Source organism: Amphimedon queenslandica, unplaced genomic scaffold (assembly GCF_000090795.2).
Source record: "Amphimedon queenslandica unplaced genomic scaffold, v1.1 AMPQUscaffold_13391, whole genome shotgun sequence".
Taxonomy (NCBI): Eukaryota; Metazoa; Porifera; class Demospongiae; order Haplosclerida; family Niphatidae; genus Amphimedon; species Amphimedon queenslandica.
This window is the reverse complement of record NW_003546373.1, coordinates 64003-73172: the sequence shown is the minus strand read 5'-3', so window position 1 is coordinate 73172 and position 9170 is coordinate 64003. Positions and strand designations below refer to the sequence as shown.

Genomic DNA, 9170 nt, shown 5'->3' with positions numbered 1-9170 from the left:
AAGAATGGCAACAGATACTATAAACCAAAGGATCAAATAGAATCTAAACATGGCCATTTTGCCAAAATCTGGCCAGGCTATAATAGCCTTTGGTCATTGGCCCAATTTTTGAGTAACTCTTTAAATTCATAAAAATCTAAATTTGATTGGAATCAACTCAAAGTTGATACATAGCATAAGAACATGTATATGTATCAGAAAAATAAAATTTCTCATTGTTAACATTTTTGTAAGCATATAAATAATAACCATACATGCATGTAGATCTATGTATCAAGTTAAAAGAGCATTATTGTTGTTCCCCAAAGCTAAGCATAAACTAAAATTAATGAAATCTTTTCTAAATCATAAAACAATAAATTTAAAAAACAACATAGCATAATTGAGGCATAGTTAACAGAGGTGGAGCATAGAGGCAGTGCTGACTGACTGTATTACTGTGAAGGCAACTTTGACAGATATAACTACAAATATAATATTTTCTTTTAGTGCTGGATACACATGATTAGCTAATGGTATAGATGTACTCTCAATATGGCAGTTATAGTTTAAAATAAATCAGACAATACAATCAGAGTTGACAAAAAATTGTAATTTATGAATCGTATTTGATACACATACAATAGTTAAACACAATGCACTTAGAAATGATAACCATCAATCATAATTGCTTACTGAGCTTAAATTATCAATATAAGATATCAGCTTCTCTCATTAGCTGCCAAATCAATAAAATTCTGAATGAGTCTTAGCTTTGTTCACTAAAAGAAGCCTAAATTTAAAAAATAATAGATTTAACTTTAAATTTTAAATAAGATATACAATGAGAATGAAAACACAAATACAAAAAACAATTATACCACATGCATATGAAGTAGACTTTCTGGGGTTTCAATTTTGCTAATTTCACAATTTTAAAATACTTTCAAAATTCTTAACTATGAAACTTGTTTTTTATAGTCAGTAAAAAAACATGAAATATTTTTGCAAATAAATTGAACGTTGATTTTTGTGAAATATTTTTGCTGGAGAATATACCTTTTTATATGGTATGTACCTGTACATGCATGCTTTAATAGGTCTTACCAATGGTAGCCAAAAAAGGATACTTTCCATGATTTATCAAAATAATTGAAATAGCTACAAAATAAATGAAACAGACAGTTAAAATCTAAGGTATTAAAACTAATAGCTAATGCATGTATGAATTGATTAGTCATAAACCATATGTACATGTAGTTGAAAATAATTATTCAGCAAAAGCATAAATCCATTTCAATCCAAGGTTACATTGACCAGGGTTTCCCACAAAGCATAGATAATAGAGACTACGTATACGGGATAGGAAACAGGGAAACACTCCGCGTCTTATTATTGTAATAGTTATAAATAGTTATTAAAAATTTAACATGGTTGATACTGTAAAGTGCTGCACAATTAGAAACAAAAATAGCCATAATTAAAAAATAGAAGCAAATAATAGCAACAGCTATCATTGAAGCAATAAATCAATATTATCTTTAAACAAAAGTAAAATCTTTATTTCAAACAAGCCCTTCTTTGAAGCAGGAGAGGGAGACAAAAATGTATGAGGTTGCGAGTGATTTTGTCTCAAAAGGAGGAGAATAAAGCTTGTATGGATCTGATTACATAGCTTAAGCAACGGCCAGAACCATTTAGGTTGTAACAGTGTCAATTTTGAAGTAAGTCAAATGAACTTGGGTCCTACAGAGGGAGACAAGGCAAAAATGAGTAGAAATTTTTGTTTATAGCGAAGCTATTGTATAGTCAACGCAATAGAAAGCTTATTTTACAACAGCAAGTGATGAAATACAATACTTACCACATGATGCAACGTAAAAATGTCCCTATAATCCCTCAGATTTTGTAGAATAGACAAAAACTGACTGATTGTAGGCCAACATGGCGGCGGACAAGGACTGTACGGTCCGATTATACACAATGTAATGGATCACGTGATCCCGTTTCCTATCCCGTATACGTAGTCTCTATTATCTATGCACAAAGCATGCTAAGTGAGCTAAACTATACAATATAGTACATGGCATTTCGAGCAACTTTGAAAATTCATAAAAAATCCAAATTTGATTGGAATCAGCTTAAAGTTGATACTTAGCATAGGACATGTATATGTATCAGAAAACATATAATATTTCTCTTTATAATTTTTATCAACCCTGTGGGCATTGGCTCAATTTTTAAGCAGCTTGACTGACAACAAGCTGCATGAAGACTATGCCAAAATCCTGTAGGAAACCCCACAATCTAAAGTATTATGTGTGTATTCTAAGAATGGTCACAAGCAATGCATTGTTCTAAACATAAAGTTCTACTTAATACATGCATTACACATGTACACATACATGTTAAGGCTGGCTTGCAATATTACGCAAGTCCTAATGTTATGTAGATGCTGGAATAGAATCTGGTTCTATTCTAGCAGAAAGCATGCGTCAAAAGGTCAAATTGCCCACACTTTTGATTAAAAATTGACTGTACGTTGGCCTAACGTCATATTGTAAACCAGCCTTAATTAAGTGTCAGAGGTCTACTTTTTTAATAAGTGAGATTTGCCCTGTTCTTGGTGTATGCACTGTATTATTTATGTGAACTGTAATTGATATCATCATATCTACTACACTACTACTTGTAGTTACATGTTTATGCCTGTCCCATTGGTCCCTGACCATCATAATGTGTAGATATTTAGGTATGCTAATCGCACAATAATAAAATTGCAACATTACAAGTGTTGGATTAAACTACAAGACACATACAGCCAACATTAGTGCAGTGTTGTTGAACTATTGCAATAGTGCACAGGTGCTTGTTGCCTATGCCTGTAGCATTGGCACATTGTTACACCACCATTGGTGTAATGTTGCAATGAATCACTGTTGCTCTGTAGCACTGTTCCCACCCTCCTGCAGTGTGTTGTAACATATCTAATGATCTATAGTTATACTTTATACTTATGGTTTTATCCATTCATTTATGATGAATATAAAGTTCACCCAAAAGTCAAAAATCCCCTATTATTCAACAATTTAAACTGATTTCTTTTTCAAAAAAATTGAACAGCCTATATCTATGCTACATAAAACTAACTATAAGACTAAAGTTATAATGTTCAAAAATCTAGTTAAATAATAAATGTTCACACAAGTGGCAAAAAAAATCAGAGGACCAAAACTCCAACCAAACTGAGTATCATCACAAAGACAGGAGCTACTAGTCCAGTAGCACTGGATACTCCAGTACAAGCATCCTCCACACTAGCACCACTGCATGAGTTGACACCAGATCCAAGATATGGCTCAGTACAGCAACCCATCCTATCATTGAATATATTAACATAAGAAAGACAAGTGGAGGAAGCAGAACTGCAGGATATTCCACCAGAGGTAAATGTACAGGTATCTACCAGACGTTGTATACTTGAGTAATCTCCTCGATATTCCCTTAAGTACCTCACCTCACAATAGTCTCCACTCTCCTGTCCACAGACACCTTGACGAATCAAGGTAACGAGATAATCCCTTAAGGTATCATCATTCGTCACTATACAATTGTAGTAGGTGTCAATTGGATCAATGCAAGCTGAGACACACAATCGAGAGTAAGCATTGTTGAGAGTAGTGAGCTGAGCATCAGTGAAGGATGAAGTAGGAAGATCTGAGAGACCACCTGAAAGTTCTGTGAAGTTGCAGAAGGAGGGAAGGTTGCTTTGAAGCTGGTTTGCACAAGCAGTGGTGTCTTGACGTACTTCCAGTTGAGAGCTATGCCTCTTGCTGATTTTGTGCAGCCAGTCAGTAACAGCAGCTACATCTCTTTTTTTTTCAGTTACAGCACCATCACTTGAAGCAACGAAAAGAAAACAGCAAAGGAGAAAAACGGAGAACATCTTCATAGGAAGCAGCACCACCAAATTATTAGCAACGGTCCAAAGGGTAAGACTGTGTAAAAATATAGCACAAAGTGGCAGCTTTTATAGAATATCTGTTGCATAATGAAATTCATTGTTGATTCATAACAAGCCAAATTCCTAAACTCACCCACACAAATTTCAATAATGAATATTATCATACAACTTTCATTACATTACATTGCTCCAGAAAAATTTAATCTCACTATTCATACTACAAGTATAATGACAATTTTTAGGAATTTTTATGAATTATGAAAGCCTTGTGAGTTGTGACACAGTAAGACTGAATGAATTAGCAATACTTACAGTTCATCAAAGTTTATGATTTACCTATACAGTTATACTTTTGTACCAAGATAATGTACTTGTACATAATGTTACATGGGAAGCTAAGGAAGCTAAGGATTGGTATCAAATAAAAGGAAATTCTTCATACACTACATTTTCAATAATATCTCGGTTTTGATAAGGTACCACTGTCACAACTTTGGGAAGCCTTATCTCTAATTAATAATTCCCCACAGATAACTTGGTTTTGTCAAATCGGCTCACTAGCACAAAATTTTTAATGGCTGCAAATTTTGTAGATTTTGTGATTTTTTGAAGATTTGTGAAAATCAACTTATTAGGGCACAAGATGGCAGACAGTATAAATTCGTAAAAATTAAATCAACAAAGTAGATTTTTAGGCAAATTTGCAAAATTTACAGCCCTTAAAAATTTTGCGCTATACAATATATAGTATACTGGCTTGCACATGCAACTGAGCTATCATAATCATTAATGAGAAATGTCTGCTGAATGTGCTGTTTTGCTAGAGTTAGTAGTTAATACAGGTTTTTTTGACTAAATTTGGTCAATTTTACAAATTCATAAGAAATGAGTAAAATGAATAGTATAAACATGCACAAGAATCTTGTATCAAATTTTTTCGTAAGAATAGCAACAGATACTATAAACCAAAGGACTAGTTGTTTTATGGTAATTACATAGTGCTGTTGGAATTAACAAGTATATACATAAGAATTTTTATTAACAAGAATTTATGTAACGTATACATCATGAGCTAGCTATATGCATCATGAATGTGAATGGATGATGCCTTACAGATCAATAACAGTTACATAATGTATTGATATTTGATAGCAATAAAATCATGCACAGGCTCTGCCTGACTACTGGTAAATAGATCCTGCACCTTGTTTAAAACAAAAGTCAATCAAACATGACTCAATAACATATATATAGATAATTATAGTTTTTTTTACAGAAAAAAGCCGAGAGTCTGAATTATGACAACAGTGCATATTGTATATTGTATTATGAAAGGAACAACTAGATCTGTATGCATTATAATTGTATTGGTGCTTTGGGAAAGTACCTGCAAAAGGTAAACTATGAGAGTGACCCTTGCTGTGGTTCTTTGAGTAAACAATAAATTCTAAGAATCTGCAAAAGCAAGTACATGTAGAGTTTATCATAACAACAGAAATGTGCACACAAGTATATCTGCTAAAATATATCTTATTACATGTAAAACAACTCTTGGTGAAACTAAAATTGCAAAGTGTGTATGGGTAATGAACACAATGTTGTATTATGCATTCAATCATATCTAAAGGCTCATATCAATGGTGTTTGCCCTAGTTTCATTTCATATATTATATAAAATACACATGTATGACTGAAAGCTTTTAATTATTGTATTTTTGATGTAGATTTATTGCCTATATACTAGGCCTGGGCGACAGTAGTAATATCACTGTCACAATATTTTGTAACTCTAATATCACGATAGTGAACATATCACGATAGTTCAGCCATAGGGTTTATATGTGGAAATACAATGATTTATTTAAAGATGTATAGTCATTGTACTTAACTAATGCATCTATTAATTTGTATAATCACATTATACATGTATAATATACTAGTTAATTTAAATTTATTTAATCCAAATTTTTAACGAGAAACACTGTCCCACTTCATATGCTGCTAATGTAGCAGGGACAGGGAAAAACCTTGAAGCAAGCTGTGCTAGCAAGTCATACCACTCTCAAGTGGAAGTTGCTATCAAATTAGAAGATGATTACAGCTGTCAAGTGTCATTTGCATCCTCTATGCACACGTGATAACTATCTTGATAGTCACTATCATGATAGCTGTACACTATCACAATAGTGCAACTATCGATACTATCGCCCAGCCCTACTATATACACAAGAGGGAGTGCATGAACGATAGAAAAGGGGAAGCCACTTAAACCAGAGAGTGCATGAACTATAAACTATGGGAGTGTTGTTTATTCAGGATAATTCCAAGAATTTGCAAAAACAACTAGATCTACTATTATACCAGAAACATTTAACATCATAAAATTGTGTACGAATAAATAAAAAAATTTAGACTCATTTGTTCCATGAGGAAAAATTAGTGCATAGTCTAAATGTATGAATCAAATTTTGAAGGTAGTTAAATTTGGCTAATTTGGCATTTTGATAGCCATTCGCCAAAATAAAAACCCGCCATTTTGAGCCATTATGCGCATGCTCTATGGCACAAATTCGCCAAATTAAAATATTCCAATCACCAAAATTTAGCAATTTGCCAAATTTAACTCCCTCCAAAATTTCCTTCTATATAGTATCATGCAAACACACTTAGAAATGCATGACATAAATGAACACATGTATACAGTACATGCAGTTCAAACCACATCATAATTGGTCTGTCCTTACTTGTAACATATGATGCTTGCCTTACTGGACCTGCTAGGGTAAGTTAAGCAGTTGTTCCTATTAGTCATGAAATGTGAATAAATTTACAATAGATTATTACAAATTACAATCAGTTCAAATTTTGTATTTTTTTCCAATTCAAGCTCTTTATTGCCTTCCTTCCTTCTTAATAGATTGCAACACAATGATTACAATATAGTGGTACAAACTGAAGCAAAAACATATACATGGTACTTGTAGCAACATCTTACATAATTTAAATACAAACATAATGAATATTCAAGTGGGGCTGAGACAAGAGGGAGTGTTTTTTGTGTACTTTGTGCGCAAAAAATTTTGCCGTATCTAATTAATATTCATGATGGGTGTGGTCAATTTTTTAATTAATTAATTAATTAATTAATAATAGTGATCATTGACACCGAAAAAATTCATATGGTGTTCATTTCCAGCAATAAATTGCACTGTATTTTTACATTATCAGTTAGTTGTTGGCATGTGTGTGAAGAAGTAAGCAGTGATTGAGTCTTTCCTGGTTATTAAATAAATTAACTTAAGTTTATAACTCAATAACTAATTTTAATAAAAATGGCTACAGCATCTTTAAAATAATTATTATTGGTGGGGCAACTGCCCTATCTGCCCCTTAGGCAGCGACCGAGCGACGCCTATGATATTATTATAGTTAACATTATACACCATTATTATTGTACTCCTAGTTCTTGACAAGCATAAAACATTCTAATAGATTAAGTAGGTATGAGAGTACATGTACTGGCATGTTGTATAGAGTACAATTACCGGTAAGTGATGCTCGTTATTTTTATTCAACATAATTATATCTTAATGATACACAGGGTTACCCACAGGATAAGTTTGACATATAGTGCTCATGCAGAGCCATGGGTTGTCAAAAATTGGACGAAAAAACATGATCTACTATAGTCTTTGACAGAATTTTGCAAAAATTTCAAGAAATTTATAAATTTTCTATTTTATGAATTTTTTGATAATTCAGATATTTTTATAAATTTTAAAAGTTGCTAAAAAACAAACACTCATATTTACCATAATCACGGTCTGGCTGCACTGTCTTGATTCTCAGATATTCTTTACAGCTGGATCCTCCTCTTTCTCCAGTCGAGTCTAGGACCATTGGCACAGCATAGCAGATCTAATTTCTTTATAATTATTCAGTTAAATTGGTGGGCGTGATGATTTAAGTTTTTAACATTAATTAAATATTAATGATTGGGTAGTCTACTTAGTATTAGGAAGTAAAGCTATATGTCTTTGTTTACAATGAGGAATATAGCAACAGTAGCCACTGAAACTGAGAACAAATGAAGTATAGTACATGTACATGTACATTATTATTATTTTTATAATTTTTTAGATGCCAGGCCATCATAGTTAACCTCATAGTTAACCCAACCCATAGTTAACCTAGGGATGGATGGCCAAAGTTAAGAAGTATGTGCATGTACATGTAGTTTATGTATTCTCATAAAATGCTCATAACTTGAAAAATTGATGTCGGAATTAACAAACTTTTGACATAGCATGATAAGGACAGCAATATGTATCACAAAATGTATTAAGAATTGGGAGTGATTTTGGAATCATATTTAATTTTTGAAAAAATCATGGGCTATAGCCTTAGGCATTTTTCAGATTTTGGCTACTTTTTAAAAATGGTCATAACTTGAAAATTTGAAGTTGGAATCAGCTCAAACTTGTTATGTAGCAAAAGGACATCAATATGCATCAGAAAATGTAATAAAAAATTAGGGGTGATTTCGAAGCCATTTTTTGGAAAAAATTATGGGCTATAGCCTTGGGCATTTTTAGATTTTTGCTACTTTTTAAAAATGGTCATAACTTAAAAATTTGAAGTTGGAATCAGCTCAAACTTGCTATGTAGCAAAAGGACATCAATATGCATCAGAAAATGTAATAAAAAATTAGGGGTGATTTCGAAGCCATTTTTTGGAAAAAATTATGGGCTATAGCCTTGGGCATTTTTAGATTTTGGCTACTTTTTAAAAATGGCCATAACTTGAAAATCTAAAGTTGGAATCAGCTCAAACTTGCTATGTAGCAAAAGGACATCAATACGTATCAGAAAATGTAATAAAAATTGGGGGTGATTTCGGAGCCATTTTTTCGAAAAAATCATGGGCTATAGCCTTAGGCATTTTTCAGATTTTGGCTCCTTTTTTAAAAGTGGCCATAACTTGAAAATCTGAAGTTGGAATCAGGTTAAACTTGCTATGTAGCAAAAGGACATCAATACGTATCAGAAAATATAATTAAAATTGAGGGTGATTTTGGAGCCATTTTTTGGAAAAAATCATGGGCTATAGCCTTTGCTTTTTATCCAAAATTTTGCTAATTTTTAAAATGTCCAATTGAAATTTACTTAAAAATTGTTCATTTTGGTTTTGCTTTGTGACACATTCATCCTACTTCTAGTACTCTTC

The 9170-nt window shown here is 32.4% G+C and overlaps 1 protein-coding gene and 2 long non-coding RNA genes across 3 annotated transcripts in view; all 3 read right to left on the bottom strand.

Annotated features, from left to right (window-relative positions):
- LOC109582305 (uncharacterized) overlaps positions 1 to 9170 on the bottom strand; it is a 14943-nt gene that overhangs the window by 2317 nt on the left and 3456 nt on the right. The gene's annotated exons all lie outside the window — the stretch shown is intronic.
- On the bottom strand, positions 583 to 7837 carry LOC109582311 (uncharacterized). Its single transcript, XR_002185023.1, has 3 exons — positions 7756 to 7837; positions 1087 to 1140; positions 583 to 772 (listed from the first exon to the last, which is right to left on the bottom strand). It is a non-coding gene; the product is annotated as an uncharacterized LOC109582311 (long non-coding RNA).
- LOC109582309 (uncharacterized) lies at positions 1391 to 2016 on the bottom strand. Its single transcript, XR_002185021.1, has 2 exons — positions 1844 to 2016; positions 1391 to 1725 (listed from the first exon to the last, which is right to left on the bottom strand). It is a non-coding gene; the product is annotated as an uncharacterized LOC109582309 (long non-coding RNA).